Source organism: Chrysemys picta, chromosome 8 (assembly GCF_011386835.1).
Source record: "Chrysemys picta bellii isolate R12L10 chromosome 8, ASM1138683v2, whole genome shotgun sequence".
NCBI lineage: Eukaryota > Metazoa > Chordata > Testudines > Emydidae > Chrysemys > Chrysemys picta.
Window position 1 is genome coordinate 19,113,528 of NC_088798.1, and position 17,694 is coordinate 19,131,221.

At 40.0% G+C, this 17,694-nt stretch overlaps 1 protein-coding gene across 5 annotated transcripts in view; it reads left to right on the forward strand.

The window, feature by feature from the left end:
* The window catches only part of PDE4B (phosphodiesterase 4B), a 380,290-nt gene that overhangs the window by 263,340 nt on the left and 99,256 nt on the right, over window positions 1–17,694 (forward strand). Inside the window, exon 1 of one of the 5 annotated variants that reach the window (XM_065553990.1) lies at window positions 13,162–13,178. The exons of the other annotated variants lie outside the window; for them this stretch is intronic. The gene's annotated coding sequence lies outside the window, so the exon portion shown is untranslated. Of the gene's footprint in view, window positions 1–13,161; window positions 13,179–17,694 lie in introns of those variants that run through there. 5 annotated transcript variants of the gene reach the window in all.

The following is a 17,694-nucleotide window of genomic DNA, read 5'->3' on the forward strand; positions in this document are numbered from 1 at the left end:
GGTTGATGTCAGCCACACAAGTAATACTTTGGGAGAAGGGAGTGGAACCAGTGAGAAGCACATGTGCCCGCCGTTGTCTCAGTTTGAATGTGTTGTCTGTGGGTGAGCTCATGGTCAGTCTCTGGTAACTAGCAATCTTAGTTAGCTTTTCAGCAACATTCAAGGAGTTCAAAGGCAATTTTCATTGCCAGAAAGACAAACAACTGTTTCATTTTTGAGTAACCCTCTGTTTTCTTGTTAAACAACTAAATTGGATTCTTAGCCACCCATGGACAAACAATCAGAAAACTTTTTTGGTTTGGCAGGTGACTGTGGTAAGGCCTGGATATTTTGAACAGATAATTAGAAAATAAATGTGTCTCTTCTGAGTGCTTTATATACAAAGAGCTAGTCTGAAATATTTCCATTTCCACTGCTCCCTCGTGAAGGCAAGACACAGAGATCTAGAGGGGGGAAAGCAAATAAACAGCATCATATTAATAATTACCATTCAAACATTAAGATAGTATCCAGTAATAGTTGAGAATTGGTCCTGCTTTGAGCAGGGGGTTGGACTAGATGACCTCTTGAGGTCCCTTCCAACCCTGATATTCTATGATTCTATGAATAGATACCTTGTATATATTTCATTACACTCCACTAGACCTCCGTGCTAACAGAATGTTGGAAATCTTCAAGAAAGGGATAGATATTAAAACAGAGAATATTTTATTATCCTCTATATAAATCCATGCTATGCCCACATCTTGAATACTGCATGCAGGTATGGCTGCCCCATCTCAAAAAAGATATATTGGAATTGGAAAAGGTTCAGAAAAGGGCAACAAAAATGATTAGGGGCATGGAACAGCTTCCATATGAGGAGAGATTAAAAAGACTGGGACTTTTCAGCTTGGAAAAGAGACAACTAAGGGGGGATATGACGGAGGTCTATAAAATCATGACTGGTGTGGAGGAAGTAAATAAGGAAGTGTTATTTACTCCTTCTCATAACACAAGAATTCGGGGTCACCGAATGAAATTAATAGGCAGCAGGTTTAAAACAAAAGGAAGTATTTCTTCACACAACGCACAGTCAAACTGTGGAACTCCTTGTCAGAGGCCAAGACTATAACAGGGTTCAAAAAAGAACTAGATAAATTTGTGGCGGATAGGTCCATCAATAGCTATTAGCCAGAAGGGCAGGGATGGTAGCCTCAGTTTTGCCCGAAGCTGTGAATGGGCGACAGGGGATGGATCACTTGATGCTTACCTGTTCTGTTCATTCTCTCTGGGGCACCTGGCATCGGCCACTGTTGGAAGACAGGATACTGGGCTAGATGGACCTTTGGTCTGACCCAGTATGGCCGTTCTTATTTTCAGTCTCTTGCCCAACACAAACAGGGAAGAATCCAAGCCATGGGTCCCAAATGCTTTTTCCCTATGCAAAGAAATGGGCTGTCCTCTCCAATGGACCTTTCTCATTTGTGTTTTATAACTGAGACCTCTCTCTCTCTCTCTCTGAGATAAGCAGACTACCATACATGTTTTGTTTAGCATGTTACTTTTAAGTGAACTAGAGTCAGCAGTATGCATATTTTGCAACACTCCGTGTGTTTTATCGACTGGTCAATCCTTCACTTTTAAAGGGAAAGGGAATTTTTATATCGACTTGAATAGGAGCAGGATCATGCCCCTAGTTTCCATACCAGGCAATTTTACCTTCAACCTCATATGAAGTTTCCTTGGGCTCTAGGACTATATGTCTACATATGCCATTAAAAACTGGACTAGAATGCCTCTGTTTATTGCCCACCGTTCTATCTACCCTACCTGCTATATGAATGATATTTGAACTCTAAATTTCCCATTGTACATGGGAGGCACATATATGCATGTACCACACTTGACTTGAAATCTGTCAAAGCTCAGACAAGTAGAATGTCCAGGTAGAAGAGCAAACATATCACTTGCTGCTATTTCTAAACAAGACTTAAGTGAAGAAAAACAGTGCACATATCTCATATACCCCTGCTATCCATCAGAGACAAGGGCTGTTAACCTTAGAGGCATACTTCAAAGTCCATCTTTTTTCTCAGGTATTTGGGGAGGGGAAGAAATTTAGTGGGATTGCTGATTAATATTGTTATTAACTGAGGCTAGTTTTTTGTGGTGTTTGGACAGTTCATCAAGATTATTGTGAGTTTTTTATTTTTGCATTAAATATTGCTTATTTTTAAGTTTTATAAAGTATACAGAGCTTAAAAAACAATAAAACAAATTAAAAAATCAGCCGCTTAGGGCTTGGCTACACTTGCAGATGTAGAGCGCTGGGAGTTAAACCAGCCCTCGAAGACCGCAGCAGGGAAAATGCTGCCATGTGCTTACACTGTCAGCTGCAAGCGCACTGGCATGGCCAAATTAGCAGCTCTTGCAACGCCACAAAGAGCAGTGCATTGTGGTAGCTATCCCAGTGTGCAAGTGGCTGCAATGTGCTTTTCAAATGGGGGAGAGGGGTGGAGTGTGACAGGGAGTGTGTTGTGTGTATGTGGGGGGAGAGACAGTGTGTTTTGGGGGGCTGAGAGCGTGTCAGCATGCTGTCTTGTGAGTTCAGACAGCAGCAGACCCCCTCCCCCCCCCCCCCCCCACACACACACACAACAGCAGCATTCCACACTAATGGTTTACTTTGTCCCGGAGCAGATAAGCATGCCGGCTGTCAGAAACGGAGCTTTGAAAGGGGATATCCGCATACCAGCAGCCAATTTCAAAACAATGAGAAGAGTGGTCACTTGACTTCAGGGGATTATGGGATGTTTCTGGAGGCCAGTCACAGCGCATTAATGCAACTCCTCATCCACACTGACGCCCGGGCATTTCAGCCAGGGTGTAGCAAGCTTTATGCTTTTCGTGGAGGTGGATTACCTGGAGCGCTCCAGCTGCAGAGTCCAGGCTCTCTAAGTGCCTTGCCAGTGTGGACACCTCAGGAGTTAGGGCGCCTGGGGCCGCTTTAATGCGCTCTAACTTGCAAGTGTAGCCAAGCCCTTACTTAATGATCAATGGCAAGTTGTGGGGAGGTATTTAGTGAGTAGCTGATAGTTTCATTGCATTTGTTTTTACATAATGTCTTTATTAATGATTCGTAAAATGGGACAAGCCGCATATAATTAAATTAAGAGATTATACTAAATTAGGAAGTGTTGCAAAAGCCACTAAGGACAGAAAAATAGAGGCAGGAAATAAAATGAGATTTCACTTGGAAAAATTCGACTAGGTTATCATGGGGAGAAAATCTAAACAGACACAGAGGTTTTCAGTGGGGAAGAATGGTACGTTGACAAGGGATGAACAATATGACGAGAGGCTTTTCCATTTCTAGTATCCTCTATTGTATTTTATAACACGTGAGGGAATTTTTCAGCCACAGAATCAGTTTCATAATTCCTCTGTTCTCAGCAGAGAATATTTCAGAAGGGATGGAAAATAATTATGTACACTTAGATTTGGGAGTGAGCACAAGAATATAGTAGAGTGCAAGATATTTGAAAATTAAGTTGTGGCATTTGATGAGAGAATGAATGCCTTTCTTTCTTCAGCATTTTCATCATCTCACTGTAGCTCAACCATGGATTTGTCTCACTTAATGTTTGTAAAGCTTTTTATTGATCACTGAAAATTAAAAAAAAAACACAACAAACCACATTGTCCATGGCACAAAGGATTCAGAGGAAACACTCACCTATTTCATGCAGTCAGGTCTTTGTTTGATCAACTGTTAGTGACTCAAAACAGATTTACAGGAATTTTTTTTCTGTGAGATGGTTTAATAGTTGGAGGGGTCCCCAACTGTCCTAACTTTTCCCTTCCATGCTACTTCACTCTACATTCTGGCCATTTGTTACGATACGTAAAACTGTAAGTGCTATTGTTTGTTTGTATATTCTTCTATATTAGGTGACACACACACTTTTTCAATAGAAGTTTTCTTTCCTTTTGCTTTTGGCAAATGTTACCAGGTATCAGCCATTCTTGTTCACTTGTTTTTATAAAAATGTCTTTTCTAATGGCTGGATGTTTTAGATACTGTATATGGGAGATGTCATTCTAAATGTTTATAAAGCTGTAAGGACCCAATATAAAATTGCTACCTATAGATCATACCACTATGGTCACTACATACATATGCCAGTTTTGTCTGACAGAGGGGAGATGCCTTCTTTTTTGGAATCTCTAAATTTCACTATTTTTAAGTAAAATGTTTAATTGCTATATTTTTAAGTAGCTACACATATGACTCATATGAACCCTAAGAACCAAAACCTGTTTCATGTAGTGGTAAATCCAGCATGGTTAATTTCTTATGCAATGCATAAAGTAGCATGACTGTTCTGGGATATGGTCCCAGTAGCAGCGGTGAGTCATCGACTGCAGCAGCAGTAATGATATGAAAATCTATTTATTACTGCTCTTCTAAGCATCTCGCAGTGAGTTCATCTAGAAATTATATAATTATTCCTTCTGGATGATTTTTCTTATTGGTTTGTAATTACAAAATATTCTCAGAACACTTTTGTATCTTGAAATTAAGTCTTCAGAGTTGTATGAAGAACTGTGAAATTAAATCTTACCTTGTTTGTATTCCATTGTACTTCATTTTACCAATTAATAATATAGCTTTCTAGATGTTGAAACATGACCTTCACTTTTCCTGGAGAACCATTTCTGCATCATCCACTAGTTACATTCATTTGTAAATGAACCTTTGAGCTGTATCATCCTTTCCTGCAGAAAGATCTAAAGGAGGGGACAAATTCCTTAGGAAACTCGGTACAGTAGTCCTGGCTTCTTGTCCTTGGGAGGGAACAGGGAAGATTTTACAAAGCTTTAACGAAGGCATCTTGGCCCTCTTAATGCCTGGCTGTCCCAACATTGATGAGGAAATCCACCAGCTTTTATGGAGTGTATGCTGCTGCCTGAGCCATCCTTACTTGTATTTGTTTTCGTAAACATGCATTCCTTTGCTTGCAACTCTTTGGTGTTAGTGATAGAAGCAGAAGCGTAATAATAGCACAACACCAATACAGGTCTTTAAAACAAGACATTGACTGGATGACTTAACTGTTTCCAGTAACTTTTACTTAAAGTGAAATTTTCGTTGTCTTTTTCCAATCCCATTTCAAAGGCAGCACATGGAACACTTGCAAAGGCTTGCCACAGCCCCTAGTACAGCCCAGAAGCTTAGGCCACTAGGTCTGCTGTGTCCTTACGTGGGGTGGTGTTCGGTGGACCTGTGGAGTTTATCCTGCAAATACCCCTCCACCGTTCTGTGGAGAGACCCATGATAGAGCTTACTGTTAGTTTCGAGTGATCCCTGTATATTCAGCCGTTTTCTAATATTTGTCCAGATAAATGATTGTCTCGTTGCCAGATGTTTGGACTATTCATTTAAACAGATAATACAGCATAATGAATCCTGTAGAAGTCAATCCAACGGTGGCTGTAGAGCAGCGGTTCCCAAACTCTTTGCCTGCATGATCTCATTTTCAGATTTACTGCTTTGCTTCCTGGGACCTCAGTCAGCATGGAGGATGCCACTTTGTAAAGCAAATGGCATCTTCTGCTCACTGGAGCATGACCACATCTGCTGATGGCGCAACCCCACTTGGGGTTGCAACCCATAGTTTGGGAACAGCTGCTGTAGTCTTCAGTATGACCTTTCCTCTTCCCAACTCTCCTGTACAGCAGAAACAGTAATTTTCCTATGTCTTGAGTCTACTACTCTCACAGTGAGTCACTGGATTTGCCTTGTGTTAACCTATAGAATGTATGGCTTTGCACAGGGAATTCAGTTTGGCTGTGTAAATATGATAGCATGTTAACATATCCTGAACAACAGCGTGGCAGATACAAAGAAACTCCTCTTTAATTTACAATGGAAATATGTTTATGTCCCTTAACTGTCTATAGATTTGAAAAAAATGAAAAATTGACCTATTACATTTCACCTTGCATGTCCAGAATGCTGAACTGTTTTAAATTAAATTAATGGAGATATCCTATCTCAGAGAACTGAAAGGTCATCAACTCCAGCCCTCCTGCCTTCACTAGCAGGACCAAGTAGTGATTTTGTCCTAGATTCCCTAAGTAGCCCCCTTAAGGATTAAACTCACAACCCTAGGTTTAGCAGGCCAATGCTCGAACCACTGAGCTATCCCTCCACCAACTATTCACTCTCACAGAGAAGCTCTCCTCTTGTAGCTCTTTCTAGGAAGTTAGATTTTTACTTACTCTCCGTGTTGGGGGGGGGGGGAAGAGAATTTAATTATAACTCCTATCTATAACTTCTTCCTTAACACATCAACATGTGCTGAGGTTGAGAATTTTAAAATATTCAGGGAATGGGAGTTAGCAGGGGTTGTTAAGAAAGAGCTACATTCAGTATTTATTTTTCAGTTACATAATGTAATAATTACCCTATTGATATTTATATTCTGCTGCTTATACACAAGTTTTTGTCAATTCTGTTTTGTTTTTATCATTTCATTACTGCAGAAACAAATGACCAGATATGAGTAAGAAAATCTTGAGTTATAATTGTACAGCATTATAGGAGCTTGTTGTTTTCCTAAGCTCTGTAACTCTAGTTCTGTTTAAGAGTAAAAGTGTTTGTGGTTAAGAAATTCCTTTGCTAAGCCTGCTTTTCCTTGCAATACTGCCACATTTTCCCTGAAAAGTGTAACTAGAAAACTAGAGCTCCCACAGCTAGGTGGACTCTGCCGGGAGAACATGTCTAAGGACCTGGGGGTTTGCTGTTAAGGAGAACGGTATGAATGTGGATGGCTAAGGGACACTTCCAATATAAAAGGATGTCACAACTGGTTCCAGTCCTGTTCTCTGGAGGGGTCACCAGTCTGTAATGAGTGGATCCAGCTACTGAAACCCACCTGCCTCAAAGCCCCCTGTGTCTGGGCAGTGACTTGTCACTGTTCTCAGCTCTGGCTCGGTAGCACACTCCAAGGTACAGATCCCAATCTGATACCCTTCTTTGGCAGTAGGACCCGTTGGCTAGCAGGATCCTGGAACTAGTTCCTGAGCCATCCCAAGCCCCCCAGTAATGAGTACAAGTGCAGGCTGAATTTTACCTTATTTAAAGACTTCGGGGTTTAGCCCACTGAAAGCATAGTAATTAATTATTCTAATATATTTTAGAGATATTGATTCAAACTAAAATATGGAGCGGATATTTATATTGTCTTGTATTATGTGAGAAACAAATTAAGTAGTACTATATAGACTATATATAGACTACATATAGTCTATATACTATACTATACTATACTGTACTATACGATACTATATGACTCCCTGAGGCTGGTAGACAGAAAACACATAGTTCTTCTCTCCCCATGACTGATTGGTTTGTTGGACATCATCCAATTTCAAGCACATAAACACATTGTCAGAAAGGTTTACTGACTTGAATGACTAAAGTCTTTAGTTTACTTATTTAAAAGAGGAAGCGAAAGAGAGAGAACCTCATCTGCCTTCCAATGGAGTTCAACAGAAGTATAGAAAATGGGGAGGAAAGTTTGAAAAACTAAATTTAGATTCAGCTGCTCTGCTCTTTGCTGCCCTGATGCTCAGTGTAGCAGAACTGGCACTGAGTGTATTGACCCTGTCTTGTGGGTCTGCAAAGGGGGGGCCAGCACCTCATGCCCCTCTGAACGTACTGTGAGTTGGGGAAGCAGTGAATCGCCCTACATTTTTGCTGGTCTTATGCTGTAATTGGGTGTGACTAAAATGAGTTAAAATAATTAGCTAACAGTAGCGTGGCACTTGAGGATGTTCTGATGTTGTGTAAAAAGTTAAACGCCCATATTTTCAAATGAACTACAGGACTAAGGTGAATGTCTGGCTTATATAATTATCAGTCTGGAAATTTCTACCTAAAAATATTATTTATTTTCAAAATCACACATTTGTGGTATTTGCATGTACTGTTGGAACAAATAGATGTGTATTACTCAGGACACTAGATCTTGCTCAGCGTCACTTAATACATGTTTTTGTAAATTAATACAGTAGTACAGTGCGGTACTATTTATTTCTTGAGTGCCTCCCACTTAGTCACTTATCAGTGTGTGCTGGCAACTTGTACTGGAGAGCCACCTACTGGCCTGGCTTTGAGTCACATTTGTGACCAGTTAGTTAAATGTTCCCCAGTCTCCCTTGTCTGTGAAATCACGTGTCCCTTTCCCCCCCTTTAAATAGTTAATCAGTTTGTATTACTTTCTGGTTTTGCAGTATTTAATGTACTTACACATTTTTCAGCGTGCTCTTCTTTGGATCAGTTATAGACTGTATTATCTTTACCAGTTCCTGTTCTCAATATTACAAATACAAGCAGTTTAAAAAGAATATACCAGCATACTAAATTCTTCTGTTAGATTGAAACTGTATTTCTTATACTGCATTGGGTGGATGGGTTTTGTGTCATGATATGTATCTGAGACCTTCACTTTGAAACTTCAGCTACTTCATTTTTCCTAAACTGAAAATGTGTTTGTACTGTATTTCTCTATTGTGTGATATTTCCAGGCTGAGACTGCCTGCTTGATTGATTACTGTTTTAGGGAGTCATTAGTGTGGGTCTGTAATGTATTTTGTTCTGTTATCCTCTGTTTTTATTTCTTTGGAATGGTACTGCTTCTGACTGATAGTGAGTGATTTTAAGTCTCAGTGATTTTAGTAGGTTATCTTAGACATGAAACAGAGCTGGTCAGAAATTGCTAATTAAATAACATTGGTGTTGTAACAAGTCTGGAAGCAGGTCTCTGAGAGATTTGCAGGTCTGCAGAAAATAACACAGAAATAGTAAATGATATTTTGAATGTCAACAGCATGCACTCTACTTAGACATCAGGAAACATAGCAGCTTCACCAAGAGGCTTAAAAATCTAATATAGAGACAGACAAGGCAGTTCAGACATACTGTGTGTAGTGAGATGTCAATATGAGTTGGAGGCAGCGTAGCAGTCTGGCAGAGACCCTTTTGAAAGGCTTTATGGGAAGAAATGTGGTTTGAGGTGGGCTTTGAACAAGGAGGTCCTTCGGCACCCAAGAACATGAAGACTGTTGCAGCCATAAAAGGTCACATGAAAGAAGTCTCAAACGCAGAACAAGAATACAAAGGGAGTGGACAGTTGGGAAGCTTGGAACAAGCAATGGGAACCAATGAGGAGTAGGAAGAAATGAGAGCAGAGAGGTAAACAGGAGCAGTTTCATGCATATGCCATATGGAGGCTGACCTGTCCAGAGCATAAGGAAAGGGAAATTATTTTAGTTGTCTCCTTTCCCACAGAATGGAGGGAGAGAGGTGAGATGCAAGGAGGCCAGAAAGGAGGATAAAGCTATAGTCAAAGCAAGAGTTGACTGTATAGATAAGGTTGGTAGTGGAAGGGATGGGGAGGAAAGGAGAGACTTTTAGGGCGATTGTAGAAGAAAAACCAACAAGAGTAGGAGAAGAAGGCGAGAGAGAGAGGAGTTCAGTATTATTTGACATCAAAACGGCAAGCCTATAAGAGGGATAGTAATTGTTGAAGGTGGTGGACAAAATACTTTCATTTTTATTGACCTTGACCTTGAAGTGATGATGTGACATTCAGATAGTATAATGATAATCTGAGATCTGAGAATGGAGAGAGTAGAAAAGATGGAGAAAGAGCTGGGGGTCATTAGCATGGTGATGGAAGCTGAAAGTATGGGAATGGATAAAGCCACCAAGGGATAGAGCATAGAAAAAAGAGACAAATGGAGCCTCCTAGATTTTAAAAATATTTTAGGTGATTATTTAATATTATGATATTTACAATATCAGATGCTTTTTAACTGTTGGAACACCACATTCAACTAATTAATTAGTGGATTTAGCCCTCATTTGCTTAATGGACAGAGCACTGGCTATGGACTTAGGAAACCTTGGTTGTATGCCCAGCTCTGTAACTGGCCTGCTGGGTGACCTTGGGCAAGTCACTTCAGTTTTCTATGCCTCAGTTTCTCCAGCTGTAAAATGGGGACAATGATACCTCATTTTTTAAGGCACTTTGAGAGCTACTGAAGAAACGCACTATGTAAGACCTAAGTGGTATTGTTACTATTTTAAAATACTGTGCCTTAAATAGAATTAAGCCATTGATGAATTTGCCTCAGTATTTTGTCAGAGGCAAAAAGGTACTTTTATCGTTGTAGATAGTCTATACACATCAGCATTTTAAACTTTACAAGAGCTGTAAGCCAGGTACTGGATCTAATTGTTGGGATGCTGATCACTAATTTACGTAAACTTCATGAAGTATGCAGCAAAATTTTCAACTTAACTCTTCATTAAAACAATGATCATTCAGATGATAGATTTTAATCCTCCTGCCCTGTGTTTCCTTCTTTCTCCCATTTATTTCTTTTATAGTTTAATAGGGAGTTTTCCTCTTACCAATTCAGGTCTCATTACTATCCCAACCCAGAATTGTTTGTGTTCATTCAAAATGTAGGAAACATTTTCAAAAACTTTTAATGTCAAAATATCCGAACACTTGTTTAAAAACCATATAATCTTCCCTGTTGTGTTTGCTCTGTGTTGCTTTTGAAAGCAATGGGTCCTGTTCCAGATGTAGAGGTGCTTCCTTAGTGCTCCCTTGTACTAAACCCACCACTTCTGTTTAGTACTGCAGTCAGGAAGCTTGCAATGTTACAACTTTATTAAACCTATGCATTTATGAACAATACCTTATTCTTATATGGCAGGCAATGGCATGCTTGTATGTACTATCTGCATACATATGCATGTACAGATGCGCTATTTATACAGAACTTCTTTAACAGCTTTGGTGACAAGTGACGCTGCCACAGACATCTTACTCTGGATCGGCAATGTACAAAGTGTCTCCAGAGTATCCCCCACTCCTACACCCAATGTTTCCACTCTCCTCCTTGCTGCTGGCGCTATGCTATCCAGGGCTTCCTTCATCTTACCAAAGGGAAATCTCAGATAACTGGTTAGCCAGCTTTTTGGCTGTATTTGTGCAACTGGAGCAGCAGAAAGGAGCTAGAGAGGGGCCAAGATGTAGAAGCTAATATCTCTCTGAATCCTAACACCCTTCCTCGCAAAAGCTAGTGTATATGGGGTGATGGGGTACCACTCCCAGTGGAAGTACAGGTATTTAAGCAAGAGTTTCCTCATAAATACCAGCCGTGCAATTCTGGCCCCATTTAAGTCAACTCCATTGTCTTCAGTGAGACTAGGAGTTCAGCCCTGGATTTTCAGGATTTAAAGGTTCTTCATATGTTAGTGTGAACAAAATCCAGTCACGCACCCGTTCGCAGAAATGGGTACAGATGTGGCTGGCCAGATCAAATAACGATTCAGAAATTCACAAACTTGTTATCTGTAAATCCTTTTCTACTGTTCACCTAGCTCTGGTGATTGTGAAAGAAACATAACTGCAAATGAGTTTAATATAGTAAATGTACAGTTGTAGTTTATTAATCACATAGGGTTGATATCATTAGTTGCTATACTATAAATGCTGGCTTTTTAGAACACAATGCATTCAGTACAAGTGCAGAATCAGTTATAAAGAATGAGCAAGGTATTTTCTACTAAACAAAGGGCCAGATTCTGCCACCCTTACATCAGGTAATATAAATGTGCAAATGATCTCATTGATATCAGTAGGACTACTTCTGTATTAAGCCACTATTCAACATGAATAAGAATCAGGCCTTTAATCAATAAGATCTATAAAGAAAATTATCCATGAAATCACATCATGTACCTAAACTATTATTTATATAAAGTGCCTTTCCACACTGATTGAAAAGATATTAATAGGGACATTTGGGAGATGAGGAGCAGTTAAATCTCTCTGAAATACAATGGAGCAGATTATCTTTTTGTGTAAAAACGAACAAAAATAATACCCAGTGAAATCAGCAGTCTAAACATAGGCTCAAGACATTCTATAGTCCATTTGCTGAGAAAGTGTCATGAGCTAAGGGAACAGAGAAGTGTATATATTTATGTAAAGAAGTCCAGTAACTGGGTCAAATACTTATTTTATGAATTAAACAAAATGGCTTAATGAAGCAGTTAGTGCAATTACATTCCACAAGTCTGTTGTTTGTCTTCAGTCCTTGTGGCTGGACTGAAAGATATTTTAAAAACTTACCATGGGTAGTTTGTAAGTTGTATGACACAAAGCCCAACTCTCCATACAGTTCAGCTTAGCAGATAAAGTGAAAAAATCTGTGGTCTTTGTAACTATTGTAAATTATTGTCATTTCATTCCTCTGTCTCCTATCTGTCTGACAGCACAGATATTTGCCTTATATTTGATGCCCTTCACACTGTCTCAGCCAGCCAGAATTACAATAGCACAAACATGTTTGGTGTTGGATTGCTGTCTTTTTCTAAAAGGTAGAGTACTCTGTGTAATGAAGTATCAACAGTCCCTTTTTTTAAAGTCCAAGATGAAATAAACTATGGTTATGACCAGGTTACCTACAAACATGGAGTACTTTCCTTCCCCCGTGTGAGAGAGAAGCACTTTCAATTAGTGGGTGGAATGTGAGACTGGGAATCAGAAGATTTGTATTCTTTTCTAGTTTCTGATATGGACCCACTATGAGGCTTTGAGCAAGTAACTTGACCTGTAAAATGATCTGTGAGCTGTTCTGAGCTTTGTCCATGAAAAGTGTTTTATGAGATTAAAGTATTATTTTCATTACCATCTGTAACTGAGTCGAGTCTTTGGTTACTCTCAGATTGTTAAAGGAAAAGGGGAAATCCACTGATATCTACAAAAGAAAGCATCATCAGCAGGTTGTATCATTCAGAGTTCTCTCTGAAGTGCACACACAGCATCATAAATGAAGCGGGGGATAGCACCCTTTTATGGACACCCAATCAGCCAGTTAGCTGTAAAATCCCTGTGGTAGCTGTTCTCTGCTTGCTTTACCTGTAAAGGGTTAAAAGCTCCCCAGGTAAAGAAAAGAAAGTGGCCACCTGACCAAAAGAGCCAATGGGAAGGTAGACCTTTTTAAAATTGGGACAGAAACTTTTCCCTTTGTCTGTTGTTCTCTGGGCTGCAGGGACATGGAGCAGCAATGCTGTAAGCAGAAATGCTGTGTAAGGTTTGAACCAGGTATGAAAAAGTATCTTCCATATCTAGAAGAAATAATTTGGATAGGGAATGTTTAGTTAGACGCTGTCAGGTTTATTTCTTATTTTGGCTTGTGGATCTCCTCTGTGCTAACTCCAGATGCTTTTGTTTGTTTGTAACCTTTAAGCTGGACCCCCAATAAAACAATTTTGGGTGCTTAATTTTTGTAATTGTTTCTTTTAAGATCTAGCAAAAAGCCTAAGTTCCAGATGTAATTTTTTTCCTTTTTGTTTTTAATAAAATTTACCCTTTTTAAGAACAGGATTGGATTTTTGGTGTCCTAAGAGGTTTGTGTATGTTGTTTGATTAATTGGTAGCACAGCTAATTTCCTTTGTTTTCTTTCTCAGCTCTTCCCCGGTGGGTGAAAGGGCTTGAAGGTACCCCACAGGGAGGAATTCCCAAGTGCTCCTTCCTGGGTTCAAAGGGTTTTTTTTGCATTTGGGTGGTGGCAGCATTTACCAAGCCAAGGGTCAGAGAGAAGCTGTAACCTGGAGTTTAATACAAGCCTGGAGTGACAAGTATTAATATTTAAAATCTTTGCGGGCTCCCACTTCCTGCACTCGGAGTGACAGAGTGGGGATCCCAGTCAGAGGGAATAGTTACCAAAAAGACCAAGAGGCCTGGTTTACATAACAAAATGTTACCGTGCTTGAATGTGATAGCAAAAACTGGCCTAATGCTGAACAGAACTTGGCAGTCATTGTAGACCTGGACAAATTGTGTTCAGCATTGTGGGTGCTAACATGAGTGTGCACAATAGTGTTTGAGAATAATACCATTTTTGTAGAGCCGACCATTCCAGAAACTTGTGGAAGTGCTATCAGAAGGATGGGCACGTACATGGCAAGACTGTTTTTTCTCATGCCCTGCATAACATGGGTCACAGAATGGTGTTACAATCCCACTGAATTGCTAATGCTGAGCGTTTTAAATAGAAAAACATTATTTAAATTGGCTCATCCAGGGAATCGAACTGCTTCCTTCAAAGGAGCAGTTCATGAAGTTGAAAGCATCAGCATGTTTAAGAACAGATTTGGTTTTGATTAGCTGTAAATCAAAAGAGCAGGTTGAGAAAATAGCATAGCAGGAGAGCACTGTGCAGATAATGATAGAAAATATGAGCAGAGCTGTGTGAACCCTGTGTGAAATGAGTGAATGTTAGGACTGGCAAGATTTTTTTTTTTTTAGGCTTAATCTTATTCTTTTCTTTTGGCTCAGCACCCTGGTGCCCAGCACCCTTCAAGATTTCTCCACAAGCGAATTTAATTTTCAACTATTATATCCAATAGGCAAGGTATTCTTCCTTCTCCTTGTGCTGCCAGTTATTGCTGATATCAAAGGGATAGGCACAAATGGAAACATTTTATTGGCGATTGTAACCTTTCTGCCAGAAGCAGATTACGTGATGCATTTTGGAAAGAAAGTGCAGTACGGTCTATAGCACTTTGCAAGCAATGCAATTGCTTCACTTTAGCATGAGACGCCATACTTTTTATAGATTATTAGTAACTTGGTGTTTGGACAGCAATAGGTGAGAAAGGAGAGAACAATGTTTTTTATATTAAAGACAACCCTTGAAATAGTTCACTTGTATTGCTGCTTTTGCTAAGAAAGGATTACTTGGCTGTCACACGCATCTGCATTTAAAAACTGTTGTAGTAAGAATAGAAGGGGCATTTGGGATCTCCAACTATGCCCTGCAGTCTCTGGAGATTAATGGAAATAAACCATTGTAAAATGACAAAACAGCCAGACCACATGAGATGCACAGTTTAGGAAGGTTACAACTGATGGATTTAATTGAGTATGAAATAGGGAAGCAGAAACTCAGTATTTATTTTTAGTGTATTGTAGGGTAATGTTTTCAAGGTATTTATCTATCTAAAATTCAGACAGTATAGTTTAAAAGATTTAAAAGATTACATTAAAATATTTAGTATTTTCTCAGGTCTCGTCTCTGCTAGGAGAATCACAAATCCATCTTTCTAATTTAGACTCAGGCAAGCATTTTCACTGCCATGTCATCCACTCTGCAGTAAAAACTTCTGCACCCTGTCTACCCTAAAGCATGCGCTGTTGGTAACACTGATGCAGCTATACCAGGGCTTCAAATGGTTATAAATATCTTAAATAAATAAATGTCTGTAAATAAAAGTGTCCTCATGGCAGAAAATGTTAAAAGCAAATCGTGCAGGAACAACTGTTCTCTGCTTTAATACATCTTCTTGCTACTGAATGAATGTGTGGGAACAAGGTGAAGTAACAGTTCAAGTGCTGAATGTGCTAACAGCTGAGATTTAAGGCAGTAATTAGATCTGATGTTGAACAAGCAGGTAGCACAATGTCTTCTTCATAGTAAACAATTATGATGAGAAGGACTATCTTAATTTTGACAAGAAGACAATTGAAAAGGAAAAAAAACAGTGGTTCAAAATGAGGACAATATGTACAACACTTCGAAAACTAACTATGCTTATATTGAATAGATGTGTTCTGCTGTGGGGAAAAATGAAACCAGTTGAACTATTATTTTAAAGTGATACGTGAACAGAGCTATGAGAACTGATTCATCTTCTCATAGGTCTCACACCCTCAGATACTACAGTGATGATCATACAGATATGCAAGTCTAGAGAGCAGAAGTCATAGCAAGAATCTCAGAAACCAAGCGCTACAGCGGAAGCTCAATGATGTCAAGGGGAGTTTTGCATGCTGTGCCAGGAGAATATCTTAGTGGGGGTGGGACTCATTTCCCAGTTAATATTATTTTTGCCTTTGAAATATATTAGAGCTAGGCCTGAGTTACAAAGGTTAGTTCCATTAGGTCTCAACTTTCCCATAGTTCAAGGGTGTTTTGGGTCCAGATCCAAGTCAATTTCCAATCATAATTTAAACACATTGCAGCCCTGGAATCATTCTATATGGTGAGTAGGGCAGAGCTCCACTCGGTGATAGACAGTTCTGGTTCTATTATCTCCATGCACCTCCCTTCCTCCCCCTCTCCCCCCAGCTCCATGGAAGTGGAGAACTCCTAGTTAAGAATACTGAACCTGTATATTCAGAGAAAATAAATTCAGGTAAACATCCATTACTCTTTATAATTCATGCAGAGGTTTAATAACATGTTTCACAGCAGATGACAGTTTACATTTACAAATACTAGTAAATAAGGCAGGATATTCCATATCATACAATTATCCAGTGGAAATCAAGCATAGCACTAATGAAGAGTACTGTGGCCACCTTGAAGGTTTAAGCATGAGATTTTGATTGATTTTGTTCTATTGTTTAATGGATGCCATACACTAGGGAGAAGGAATGAGTCATAAAATCATAGAATCAAAGAAGATTAGGGATGGAAGAAACCTCAGGAGGTCATCTAGTCCAATCTCCTGCTCAAAGCAGGACCAACACAAACTAAATCATCCCAGCCAGGGCTTTGTCAAGCCAGGCCTTAAAAACCTCTAAGGATGGAGATTCCACCACCTCCCTAGGTAACCCATTCCAGTGCTTCACCACCCTCCTAGTGAAATAGTGCTTCCTAATATCCAACCTAGACCTCCCCCACTGCAACTTGAGACCATTGCTCCTTGTTCTGTCATCTGCCACCACTGAGAACAGCCGAGCTCCATCCTCTTTGGAACCCCCCTTCAGGTAGTTGAAGGCTGCTATCAAATCCCCCCTCACTCTTCTCTTCTGCACACTAAATAACCCCAGTTCCCTCAGCCTCTCCTCGTAAGTCATGTCTTTTGAACTGCTCAGAGTAGCAACTAAATGCAGGGAGGCCATGTCTGATGGGGGGCAGTGTTGGAGAAGGGACAGAAAAATGTCTAGTATTTGAGGTGCATAGGGAACAGAGCGGAGAATAAATGGGTGGCGGTAAAGAGAGAGTACTAAAGGAGAAGCAAATCCAGGGAGCATGTTGAAGATGAGGAGGGAGGTTATTTTGCTGGAATCTAAATTCAGGCTGTCAGACTGCATGGTGATGAGGGCAGTATAAAAGCCTAGCTAGGTGGATGGATGGGATATCATAACCAGCTTTGTGGAAGATGTTGTAACATCTGATTTCTCACTGCAGATAAAAAGGGAAATTCTCCCTTCTGTGCCAAGTAGACCCAGAAGCTGGAGTGTAGCTGGAACGGCAGAGATAGAGCTACTTCATTGCTTCTATGGCAGGCTTAGGGCTGCAATCGTTTCTGCGTGGGTTGAACCCCCTCTTTTCCCCCAAACAGAGACACTCATCCTGTGAAGGGCTGAATGACTAAGGGACCCACATAGTCACAGATTTACAGACACCCCCAAATGTCCCACCAGGCATGTACATTAAACTGCTGCAGTGCTGAGCACCACAACACAACCTCAGTACGGATCTCCTGTGTGGATTTTGCTAATCTCATCCCCTCCCTCCATGTACCCAGGGGCAGTCATAACCAGGAGGGGAAGGGTGAAGTTAGCCCAAAAATGAATAATTGTTATATTTACTCAGTCTCTGGATAT